Below are 11,100 nucleotides of genomic sequence, written 5' to 3' on the forward strand. Positions count from 1 at the left end.
TTGGCCTTTTCACAGGGTGCTATATTTCCTGGATATTTTATGTTAGGGATTTGTTGGACTTAAGATTTTCTTTGGCCAATGAATCTATTTCTCCTAGTGTATCTTGAATGCCTGAGATTTTCTCTTCCATCTCTTGTATTCTGTTGGTTATGCTTGCATCTACAGTTCCTGATCATTTACCCAACTTTCCTATTTCCAGTATTCCCTCAGAAAGTGGTTTTTTGGTTGGGTTTTTTTTTTTTTTTTTGGTTTATTTTGTTTTGTTTGTTTGTTTTTGTTGTTGTTATTGTTTGTTTTTGTTTGTTTGTTTCTATTTCAGTTTCCAAACCTTGCACTGTTTGAATTGTTTCTTGCAATTTTTGGTTTGTCTTTTCTTCCATTTCTTTAAAGGATTTTCTCATTTCCTCTTTTAGGGTCTCTATCATCTTCATGAAGTTGTTTTTAGGGTCATTCTCTTCTGCTTCATCTGTGTTCAAGTCTTGCTGGTGTGGAGTCCCTAGACCCTGCGGGTATCATATTAATCTTTCTGTTGTTGACTGTGTTCTTATACTGTCATCTACCGGTCCCTTCTTCCAGTGCATACCGATGGGACCAAGGTTTTCTTCCAGTAGGTGCAAGCAGGTCCAATACTCCAATAGCTCTCCCCTTCCAGTGGGACTAGGTTGCAGGCAAACTCAGGATAGGCCAGTCTGCTGAGTCGGACTCACACACACACACAGTCCCTAGTCCTCAGGAGGCTCTGAACTGGGCACAGGAAGGCAGGTTCCTTCTGTGGGTGGAGGCAGGACCAGGAAGCTGGCAGCAAAAATGACAATTCTTGAATTGAAGCTTTTTAGTTAAATTGTAAATATGGTCCATAGGGAGACGTTACTTCCCTGGTCCTTTATAGTACACCATTGCAGAATATCATAGTTTCTTGTATGACTCAGTTTATCACTACAGCTTAACAAAGTTGGCAAAGACAAGGTGGGGAGACATATATTCTTAAGTCAGTTTCTTTAGCCTGAATAGACCTGAGGTAAGGAGAGACACTCATAGGCTCTCTGTCAAGATGCTTATGGCATTGTCTTTCTGCATCATAAGACAGAAAAATCCTAAGTTCTGGTGTCTAGTAGTTGTAACCCTAACTTCAGTTGGCCGATGACTACACTGGGTGTTTGGGATTCCAATCTGGCAGTGAGTCTTTCTCAGGGTGGCCTTTTAAGAATAAAAACCATATTTTGGGTTGACATATTTCAGTTAACAAAAAGAGTTCATCAGAAGCAGAAATACGGGACTTAAAAGGCAAGGTCAGCACATTTGAATATTTTCCCAGAACCAGAAACATTGATGGATTTGGGTCTTTGTTTTAAGATTACCTACCTATGCAGACTTCTTACTATTAACCTTCTGTTATAAGTTTTAAGTCAGCTTTTGTTACAGATTCTACAGACTTTTAATCATATCAATAAACATAAATCCGAGGTACAGAAAGCTCATCTTCCTTCCAACACTGGAGATTTAAAACAGCTACCCCTTTAATCGTAGCACTTAGGAGGCAGAAGCAGGTAGATCTCTGAGTTCAAGGACAGGCTGGTCTATAAAGCAAGTTCCAGGACAGCCAGAGCTACCAGTAGAAACCCAATCTTTAAAAAGAAAAAAGAAAAAACTTAAATGAATAAATAAAACCTGCCACCTTGTTCCAGGGAAAGGACATTATCATCCTTACCTCTATTTTTGTGCCAATTTGAAGTTTATACTGAATATGTGGTCATAGGATACTAGTGTGGTCTTGCTGCATGGCGAACTTGAACGAATTCGAGTCAGTAGGGTCCTTCCCTGGCTCCCTGTGGCCTCTATGGATGTTACTGCCCCCTCTGGCAGGGTGGAGCTTGCATTTGCAGTATCCCTGAGTTCACAGCCCCATTCCTTCCAGCTAGCTGTGCATGGGGAAGTCTGAGTCTGTGGACACTGGGGCATCTTGGTGCAGTATCTCTTCCAAGGGCTATGGAATACAGAATCCCTGCCACAGAGGAACACAAAACAAAGACACTACCGCCATGGCCACTTTGAATCCAGCCCTGTGCACACGCCTCACCCCAACTTCTAGAATTAGAGAGCTTTTTAAAAAGAACATGAGAATTCACATCCTTTCCCCTGGGGAAAGGCCTGCCCTCCAGAGAGCAGCTTTCCGTTCCTTTGGCATTGTCATAGTCCATAAGCATGGCAGAAGCTGAAAGGTCCTCCCTGGTGAGGGCACCCCCTCACCCTGACCCCTGCCTTCCCGATTAATATAGGTTCCCCCATCTGGCTGTGAGTTAATTCATCCTGGCTGAGGGGTGGGCCATTCAACCTCTTTGATTAAATTCCATTCAGAAAGTCCTGCCCCTAGAAGGAACAATGGAGGCCTCTCTAAGGTATATTCATTTTACAAAACCATATATTTAGCAAAGAGTAGAATTTAGAAACCATTCAACTCATGAGATCCGTAGAATAGTGCCTCCACTTCAGAAAACAGTCTGGCAGCCCCCACCGAAAATTTGGTATATGACCCAGCAATTCCGCTGGGCGTGACTACAAAGAAAATGCAAACAGGTGTTCACTCAGAAGCCTGTGACAGGCACAGAGAGGGGAAACCCATTGGTGGCCCGCTCGCTTTGCAAGCATGCGGCCCGGAATTTGTTCACCAGCGCCTATGTTAAAAAAAGAAAAAAATTCTGGGCAGAGTGGTGTACATTTGTAATCCTGTCACTGGGAAGACAGAGATATATCAATTCCTGAGGCTCCAGGAGACCTTGTCCCAAAAAAGGTGGAGAGTTACTGATGGAGACACCTCACATTAACCTCTGGTTCACACACACACGCACACACACACACACACACACACACACAGAGTCATACATGCACACTCACACATATACAATTTCTCACACACATACATGCATACACTCACACATACAAAATTTCTCACACACTCATACACATACACACACATTCACACACACACATACACAATTTCTCACACACACACTCATACACATATTCACACACACACACTCTCTCACACATACACAATTTCTCACACACATACTCATACACACACACATACATACATACACACACTCACACATACACAATTTCTCACACACACACTCATACATATACACACACATACATACACACACTCACATACACAATTTCTCACACACATACATACACACACTCACATACACAATTTCTCACACACACTCATACACACACACACACAAATAAGATAAAATAAATGTAAAGGCCAACTGCCCTGATGCTTCTCAGTCTACACACAGGTGCTCCAGCCATTGTTCCAAACTGTACAGAGACCTTAAGGCGTCTTGCACTGGGCTCCAAGAGAAGCTTCCAGATAATTACGTATTCTAGATATTAACTGTTGTCTGAACTATAGCTGGTACCCACATCTCTGAGCAGAGACCTGTCACTATTGTGTTTGTCCTTAGTGACATCAATCATCACACATCAATGACCATCTCAATTCTTTCCTTTCCTGTGTCTCTTTTACCTGAAAGAAACAGCCACACAAGCTCCTCCTCTGGGTCATCAGTTTTCACTTACTGTCTCTATAGATCAGGGCATGGGACAGAGAGATGAATCAGAAACAGTAGTCCTGCCTCTGAAGATCTCTCATAGTCTATCGGGAAGGACATAAACGTCATCTTTCATATTTCCTTTTTCTCACGGTTTTACTCTGTCTTCCCCCACTGATGTGAGCCTCATAAAAAAAAAGCAGGTTGACTGTGTCCCCTTAGTCATTCACATTAGGCACCAGATAAAAATATTCACTGAACTCAAATGCCACATGACCACCTCATCCACTTAGGACCAAACAAGATCCACAAAGGACTATGGATTGTGTTATTTCAAATAGTAATCTAGTTGGGCATAGTGGCACACACCTGTGATCCCAGCACTCAGGAAGTTAAAGCAGGAAAATGGCTAAGTCTGAGGCTAGCTTGGCCACACAGGGAGTTCCAGACCAGCTTGGGCTACAAATGATGAGCCTTTCTCAAATAATAACTATACATACATATACACATGCAGGCAAATGAGGCCAAAGTACTCGGGAGAAAACCTAAGCACATAGACTGAATGAGGAGGTAATAGCTCCTCCCAGGACCAACCTGTCACTCATCTTCTCTGAGCCTCCTCCCGTTTGACTGACTACAGTCCATCTGGGCTCCATCCCCTCTGCCTTTCTGACCTAGAAACTGGATGAGACCCACCTGTACACATGTAGTGCTGAAGGAATTGATGCTGGCTTATGCTGGGTTCCTGAACAGGATTCCAAAACCTTGAATTATCTCCTACCTATGTTTTTAGTCACAACAAACCCGTGTATTTCTACCCTTTTTCTTCTCTTTCCTCTCAGTTAAAATTCCAACTGTTTCGAGCTGGATGGTGACCCTGTTTGGTGGACTTCCAGATGTGGTGATCCTTTCCCTCCAGTCTCCATGCCCCCCCAACACAGAACCTGCCTCATGCTAGCAGCCCGAACCTAGCCCACAGACTAAGGCTCTCTTCCCCATCACTGTGGTCCTTAGACCGATTTTAGAGACATTGTTAATACAGAAATGAAGGCTGCAGCCTGACTCGGTACAGGAGAAACACACATCCTGCGTGTGATCACAGAGGAGCAGCAGCCCCAGACCCGCTGGGGTAAGAAGGCCCTGCACTGGGCGTAGAATTAGGAGTCAATATTAACCAGGTGGTCTGCAAACCCCGGTAGCAAAGATAATAAATTGCTGCAGTGCCCAGGTTTTCTTTGCTCTTGCACTTGGTCTATCTTTCCCTTTAATTAGATCACTGGAGACCTGGTCAATAAAATCAAGATTGATTCAGGTTTCCTCAGCCCCAGCTGCTCCTAAGGACCAAGGCTGGCTACTACATCTTAAATTAGGGTTCCACTCTGGGCAGGAGATAGGAATCAGGGCCAGGAGCTATTTTCTTCCAAAGAGAATTACCACCTAACCCTTGTAGGGAGGAGGGCTTTGGCTCTAAAGGGGAAAGTAACTCTTCCTATCCTGTTTCTAGGGCTGGAGCAGGGGCTGGGCCTGGGCCTAGGACAGGGACAGGGACAGGGGCTGCGTCTGGGACTGAGGCTGGGACTGAGGCTGGGACATGGGCTGGGGAGAATATAAAGCAGGATTTAGGGATGGGAGTGACTCAGCTTGGTCTCTACTATTAGATATGATTAAATTGTGTTTATTTTAAAAGAGTTACAAATAGATTCTTGTAATGAGTCCAAATAGTATATCCTTATCAAAATGAGAAACAAACATAAAATAATGAGGCTTTGTCAAATATGCTATACTTGTATTACAGGGTATTTGGCATATCCCTTTAAAAGTTGCAACTGTTGCAAGAAAAGATGCATATAATGTTATGTACTACATTAGAAAGAAAGCCTACAAAAATGATGTGAACAGGCTAAAGAGATGGAAGGCTCCACAGTTAGGAGTACTTGCTGCCCTCTCAGAAGACCTGAGTTCAGTTCCCAGCACCCTCATCAGGTGGCTCACAATATCCTGAAACTCCAGCTCTGTGGGACCTGACACCCTCTTCCGGGCCTGCATAGGCATTCATGCACACAAATGCACATGCACAAAAATAAACAAATAAGTAAATAGTATTTTTAATTGTGTGAAGCATGTTGCCACTTTTGTTTAAAAACAAATATATAAAAGCTATAGATATGGCTCAGGAGTAAGATCACCTGTTCCACAATCATAAGGACAGAGTTTGGCTCCCAGCACCCACACCCACCCCTAACTTCAGCTCCGAGCTGGGGCTTGCCAGCCAATCAAGAAAATGTGATCCCCGGTTTCAGGAACGAGACCCTGCCTCAGAGAAATCGGTAGAGCATAACAGAGGACACCCAACAGACACACTCTTCTGATCTCCATACATACAAATGCACAGACACACACGTGTGAACACACACGTGCGCATATACAGACAAAGCACATTTGGTATCAGAAGTGGAGTTGTTCTATTCTGTGTGCCTTGGGAAACTATTCCTTGAACCTCTTGAGCGATGTTACGTGAGAGAAAGCTGCCTCTGGTATGGTAGAAGCCAGAGCACAGTGTCACACCTGACCTCATGGTACCAGGTCCCATAATGCTAGGCATAGCTCCTTGCCTCAGTAAAGAACTGAGACTTAGGATCCCTGGGCCTCTCCATATCTAAAATGTACTAGCTGCAGTCTATGGTTTTTTAAGACCTGGAACTCTGGTCATTGTTAATAACACTCTTCACCACTGTTGTATGTGGCCAGTTTGTCTCTACACATGACTGAGGACAGAAAGAAAACAGCATTCAATTGATTTTTTTTCTTACAAAAATCAATTGTAGAAAAAAATTAATAACAGCTTTCAAAACTGTGTAAACTTTCTAAAGAACTGAATCCATCCAGGGGGTTTCTTCTTCTAGCCAAGCACCAGGTCCGCCACTAAATCTCTAGAAGGCTTTCGCGTCCCAGGAAGTGCCTCTTGCTTGCTATTCATGTATTTGCACAATCCCAGATTGAATGTTCACTCATTAGTCCTCATCCACAGCTCCAAAGGCCTCCCAGCTCAGAATCGTTTGTGACTACATGAACAGCCATTGGCCTCTCCCTCCTTGATGATTAATAAAAGCGGTTAAGGAAGTGGGATTTTTTTCGGCTGTTCAGGAATGGTATACGATTATACGTTTACCCTCTGCCTCCATCTCTGTTGGTTTCTAAACTACTCTCTCCTCCTGCCAGAGCCCATGGAAGCCATCACTTCTCAAGGAGTCCCACCTCCCAGCAGCATCTACCTCCTTCTATTGCCCATTTTCACCAGACATTCCGTTTCCTACTTCATGTTTCCACATATCCCTGTCTTCTTTAATATGTTCATGTGTGTATGCACATGTGTGTATGTACACGTGGAGGCCACATGGAGGCCAGAGGCTGAAGCTGAACGTCTTCCTCAATTTTTCTCCACATTATTTTCTATGGAAATATTTTCTCCATTGAGAGACTCTTTTCCCAAACCACTCTAGCTTGTATCAAGTTGACAGAAACCTATCCAACAAAACCTGCTTTTTTTTTTTTTTTTTAAGGCAGGATATACAGGAGTGATAGTTGAGTAGTTACGAGCACTTGTTACTCCTGCAGAGGACCCAGGTTTGGTTCTTAAACCATCTGCAGGGGATCCATTATCCTCTTATGACCTCTGTAGGTACCACGCACTCTTATCTCACACACGCACACACACACACACACACACACACATGCACTACTCAATCACATAAAGCATTTTTTAAGCCAGATGTGGTGGCATGTACTTATAATTCCAGCACTAGGGAGTGGAGATAGGCAGATCCCAAGGGCTCACAAGCCAGCCAACCTAGCTTGTTTGCAAACAGGGAGATGGGGAGTCAGGCTGCTCAGCACTTGCGGCCAAGCCTGAAGATCTGACCTGGATCCCTGGAACCCATATAGTGGAAACCAATGAACTCCTGCAAGTTGTCCTCTGACTTTGACATTCCCACACACAAACAAACCAATACATAAAGAGACAATATTTTTAAAAGTAAAAAGAGGGGTGTTACCTGAGGAAAACACCTACAGTTGATCTCCTGCCTGCACACACATGCACACACACACACACACACAAATGTAGGAGGCCCGATTGCATTTGAGTTTGCATAGGAAAAACTTACACTATTTATTTATTGAATTCCAATGTACCATGTGTCTGTCCTTCCTTTAACCTGATAACCCTATTAGAGTTCTCCATGCAAGGTGTTTTGATATTTTTTTGTGTCAACTATGAAGGCTCCGACCTGCTCTCCAGAGCGGAAAACATTCTGAAAATCTGGTGAGAGCTTCCCCAACTTCTTTGTAACTGGCTTGGTGTGCAACCTAAGCACATTGGGAGTAAACATGAATCTCATTTTCCCAATACCTGCCACCAGCCAGGCTCACTCACAACCCTCCTCCCCATCCCCTGCTGCGAGGCAGCTCTCTTAATGACGTCACAGTTGGATCCGTACTCTTGTGATGATTTTTGGCTAATTAAAGCAATCACATACTGTTGTAAAGGCTTGATGCTACTCATTTTAGAACTTCAATCTAAGATTTAATTCGAGGTAAAACTCACTCTCAGCATAGGGCAAGTTCATGAGCCTTGGGGGAAGGCAGGCAGAACTGAGTGCTGGATTATTTTCCTGTTGCTATGGGAAAACATCATGACCAAAGCAACTTAGGAAAGGAAGATTTCCTCTTGACTTACAGTTCCAGATGGGTAAGAGTCCATTGCAGGAGAGCTGGAGCAATGGCTCGGAGTTTGAGAGCACTGGCTGCTCTTCCAGGGGACTAGAATTCAATTTCCTGCACCTGTACGGAAGCTCACAACTGTTTGTAACTCTAGTTCTAGGGAATCCAATGCTGTGTTCTAGTTTCTCAAGACACCACATACATACAGAGAAAACACACACACACACATACAAAAATAAAATTTTCAGAGTCCATCATGGTAGAAGACATAACTGCACACAGCAAGCATGGCTACAGGAGCTGGAAGCTGAGACCTCACATTTCCAATAGCAAGCGGGAAGCAGAAATGAACACACTAGAAAGGGCATGAGGCTTTTCATCTCAAAGCCCACGCACAGTGGCATATGGCCTGCAGCAAGCCACTCCTAAACAGCGCCACCCGATGGGGACAAGTGTCGAGCTGCCTGATCCAGGACGTTTTCCTTCGAACCACAAGTGCTAGACTCCTCCTGATCATCCCCAGTGTTTGTCCCTCTGTGGTTGGGATGGGAGGAAAGGAAACTGTCCCTTGGGTGCACCATGAACGAAAGCCTCATGCTACTTTAGTCAGGGGTTGGACTGTCATGAAAAACACCAAACCTTCCAGATGAACTCCAGCCCAGGGGAGTCCTTCAAATTCCACGACAACCCTTCCACTTATGTTTCAGACTGACATCCTGGGCCCATCCCATCGGTACCCAGGGGGTCTACTGAACACGAACAGGATCCAGTTCCCTTGTCGTGTGCAGTTCTGCCAACAGCTGCCCACCAGCTGCTACCCAATTTCTATGTGTCCGTTTCCATTTACAGCAGATGTCGATGTGACATCTAGCCACACAAAGCTGGGAAGGGATGCTGCAGTGGTCATTCTTCATTGTCACTTGTCTGCATTTGGAGTCATCTAGGAGTGTGGTGGAGGCTCACCCCAGCAGTGTGCATCTGAGGGTGTTTCCAGAGAGGACCAACTAGAGGGAAGCCCTGAATATAAGAGGTCACCAAGCTCCCAGCTCAATAGTCTAGCAATGTCAGCCACTGTCATGGGTCGAGATCCCAGAGAGGATTTGCTGAGGATTTCTGAGCAAGAGAATTATAAAGGAGATGCTCCTGCTGGGGTGGGGGGGGGTAGACAAAGATGTAGACAAAATCAAGAGAAGGTCCAAGGCCAACCACCTTCCTGCTCTTGTATAACCCATAAGCTAAGAGTAATTTTTCAATCTTCACGTATTATATATGTGTGTGTGCACATATTATATTAGTAAACATACACATATAATATTAACTAAACTTAACATATTTAATTAAAATAATAAATACTATATTTTAAAATCTAACCAGGTATGGTGATGCACACTCTTAATCTCAGCACTCAGGATGCAGAATCGGGTGAATTCTGTAAGTTCAAAGCCTGTATGTTCTACATAGCAAGTTCCAGGCCAACCAGAGGTTCACAATGAGATCTTGCCCACTGCGCCCCCCCCCACCGCAATCCAAAACCTTCTTTCATTTTGAATGTTGACTGCAAACCCAAAAAGTTGCTCCCTGGCCTTTTCTATAATAGGAACCCTGAGCAACAGACTCGGATAAATTAGTAGGTGAATATTTGTCACGTAAATATGAGGGCCTGAGTTTGACTGCCCAACAGCCAGATCAAAAATCTGGACACAAGTGGCACACGTGTGTAACTTCAGAGACAGGAGAGTCCCTAGGTGGCAAGCCAGTCTAGAACGTTCCAGATTCAGTGAAGCCCCTGTCTCAAAAAAAGGGTGGATGGGCCAGCAAAGTACTCAGTGAGGAAAAAGTGTTTGCTCAGAAAGCCTGACAACCTGAGTTCCATCCCAAGAGTCTACAGTAGAAGAGGAAAACCAACTCCCAAGATTTATTTTCTGACCTCCACGTGTGCTGTGGCATACAAGTACCTGCACATACACACACTAATAATAATTATAACTAGCATTTTAAATTAAATAATAATAAGATAGCTTGAGTAAGACACCTGACATCAACTTTGACCTCTACATCTATGTCCATACACATAAACACATGCATACAAATACACACACACACACACACAACATACAACACACAACACACACACACACATCCCAAAACAAACAAAAAAAAATGAAATATAAAAGGTAAAGAGTCTTTGTGTGACCCAGGTTTGAATGCTAGTAAAACATTTTGGTAGTAATTTTGAAGATGTTGCTGTGAAATCATGTCGGCTACATTAGATAATCTGTTGGAGATGTGTGCTTAATTATTTAGGGTTGAAATGTCACAATGATTGTAATTTACTCTAAATGCTTCAATAAAGCAGATGAGGCAAACACAGAAGAATGTTAATGATCATTAAGTTGGGTGATGGATCTCTCCCTACCAGTCTCATTATCGTATGTGGAAAAATCTACAATTAAAATTATGAAATTAATGCTCATCTTTAATTTTTCACCTTCCACGGCTAATCCATCATCTAAGTCATGTCTGTCTAACTCTGTGAATTGCTTCCCAAGCTCCCTTTTCCATTATGACTGCCACAGTTTTAGCTAAACCCCCCGCCACAAATCACACAGCCAGAGTTCAGGTTTCCAAAGATTTTGCTTTATTTTAATTGTATTTGCATACATGAGTATGAATATTTTGGCAGATTGACTTTTATGCCCTTACATTTCCACCACCTGGTTCCTCAAACGGATTGTGCCCCTCTGGTTATTTAGGTATGGAACCCAGAGCAGGAAAAAGCTGATGATGGGCCACTCAGCCAAGTGTCCACAGTGAGATTTCT

The sequence above is a fragment of the Phodopus roborovskii genome, unplaced genomic scaffold (genome assembly GCF_943737965.1).
Source record: "Phodopus roborovskii unplaced genomic scaffold, PHOROB, whole genome shotgun sequence".
NCBI lineage: Eukaryota > Metazoa > Chordata > Mammalia > Rodentia > Cricetidae > Phodopus > Phodopus roborovskii.